The following is a 2,512-nucleotide window of genomic DNA, read 5'->3' as shown; positions in this document are numbered from 1 at the left end:
CAGTTCGATCCCGGGCTCCCCCAGAGTTAGAATCGAAGTGTCCTTGGGTAAGACACTGAACCCTACGTTGACTCCAATGGGTCGGTCGGCGCTAGCTTGCCACCATTGGTTTGTGAATCTGGGAAAAGTGAGGACGCTGGCGTTGACTGTTCGCCGCTTCACCTCCTTTATTGTTAGCTGTTCACACCAAGCACTATAAGTGTAGATATATTTTTTTTTTAAGTTTTCACTCTAAGAGGATGGTAGGGGAGAGGATGGAGTCCACGTACACCACAACTATAACAAAGTCAATGGTGAACGAACACAGTGATCGTGCAAGGTGTGAACAGCCCTTTATAGTTAACGATACAGTTATTGGCGTTATGGCCCTTAAAAATAGGCTTATGACTCGTCAACCTGACATTTACATTGATCATTGTGGACTGTATGGAATGATGTTATGTACTTCACCTTCCTGGTTGTGAAACAACTGAGCCAGTGTGTTTCGACTGGTGTTGTATTGTACTGCTGGCTCTGAACTGGCACCAGATTCTAAAAAGCCCAAACCCGGGAGGGAGATCTGGGGGAACTGGCATGCGGACAGTTGTGCAGCGCTGGGGCCTAAGAGTGAAATGAGGGAAAGAATGAGTCTTATGGATAAGAGCGAGGCCTGTGGGACGTGTCTGTTTCTTTCATCCTCCGAGTTGCATGTAGAACAAGCTGCTGGCTGATTGGACTTTTGGACGCCGCTCTGAAGTCACAGGAGCCTCCACTGGCCCACAGCCACAGGGAAGAAGAAAGGAGGAGGGAAAAAAAGACAATTCTTTTCTTGTTATTTTCACAGAAAATATGTTCTTTTCTGTTGAGAATATGCCACGGAATTAAAATATTTAAAATGCATTTATTCATTTTCACACACCCATCAATGAAAATCACAAACCTGCAAAGTAAAAATCTGTCAATTGAGAGTGCTGAAATTCTGAGGAGAAACGCTGGGAGTGAAGGAAAGCTGGTACACTGTAAGAAGAAGAAGAAGGAGAAGAAGAAGAAGAAGCAGAAGCAGAAGAAGAAGCAGAAGAAGAAGAAGAAGAAGAAGAAGAAGAAGAAGAAGAAGAAGAAGAAGAAGAAGAAGAAGACGACAATTCTGGAGTTAAATTAAAGCTGCGATCCAGAACTTACTTTAGTAAATAAAATGTTATTTGATCCAATCTGTATTATTTAATACAATATAAATATTTAAAATATTTAAGTGTTATAGTTATACTGTAGTTATAGTTTAATCTCAGGTAGTATATACCTGTGGGGCGGCAGTGGCTCAGGTAGAGCGGCCGGATGGCAACCGCAAGGTTTCCAATTCGATGACGGGCTCCCCCATAGTTAGTGTCGAAGTGCCCTTGAGCAAGACACTGAACCCCTAATTGCTCCCGATGAGCAGGTTGGTGCCTTGCATGGTTTCCTCTGCCATCGGTGTGTGAATGTGTGTGTGTGTGTGAGTGAGTGGGTGAATATAATGCACAATCTATGTAAAGTGCTTTGGATAAAAGTGCTATATACAGTAAATGCACCATTAGTAAATTACTATCATTTTTATATCTACAGTGGTTGGACGTGGTCTCTCTTCTCTTCCACTGAGACATTTAGACCCTGGTGTTACGTAGGACATCTACTGGTTGACAAGTAGTGCTGCCTGAAGCTCATGTGAGCAATATTTCCCCTGACCAAGCGTGGAGTGCCTCTTTAATGAACGGTAGAAATGTTGTCTCTAATGAGGTTCAAATTCCGATATGAACAAAATGGATTGCAGCTTTAAGAATCAGAACAGACAACTGGACCAAGTCCAAAGTCACCAGGTCATATCTCTCTCTCTTTCCAATGAGTCAACTCAATGATGGCTCAAGTCCACAGTGAGAAGAGCAACGTATTGTCAAAAAACACATTTTGTCTAACAAAGCATTTCTCTTGAGCACAGACAGTAATGTATTGCTCACAGTGGTGGAAAGTAAGTAAGTACATGTACTTAAGTACTGTACTTTTTTTTTTCTGTAAAATTGGAAATACTCCAATTTTCAATACTTTTACTTCAACATCTCAAAGACAAATATAATACTTTCTACACCACTACAATTATTCGATAAGTTTAGTTATCAGATTTGTATTACTATTACAAAACCTACATTAACCACTTCAGCCAGGTCAAGCCCATCCCCACTTGCTAGTTAGGCCTTCCATTTCCCACAGCCAATCAGACCGAGCCACTCCACACGTTACTCACAGGTTGTCGCTCATTTGTTCACTCCCATATACCCCTCTCTTCCACTCCACCTTAAGGACCCTGCATGCTACCAAATCACCCTATCACCTTAGGCAGTGTTTGGAGAGATCGTAGCCACACCACATGGTCCCCACCACATGGTCCTGTCCCTGTGCGTTTATAGTTAGTTACTGATTGTTTGTTGCCAAACTAAACTTTGCAGGACTCTGTGCCTTTTCTTTGATTTCGTTCACACCTTTGAAAGCTGCACTTGAATCCAAG

Source organism: Gymnoscopelus microlampas, assembly GCF_963454915.1.
Source record: "Gymnoscopelus microlampas genome assembly, chromosome: 10".
Taxonomy (NCBI): domain Eukaryota; kingdom Metazoa; phylum Chordata; class Actinopteri; order Myctophiformes; family Myctophidae; genus Gymnoscopelus; species Gymnoscopelus microlampas.
Note: the sequence above shows the minus strand (reverse complement) of the source record.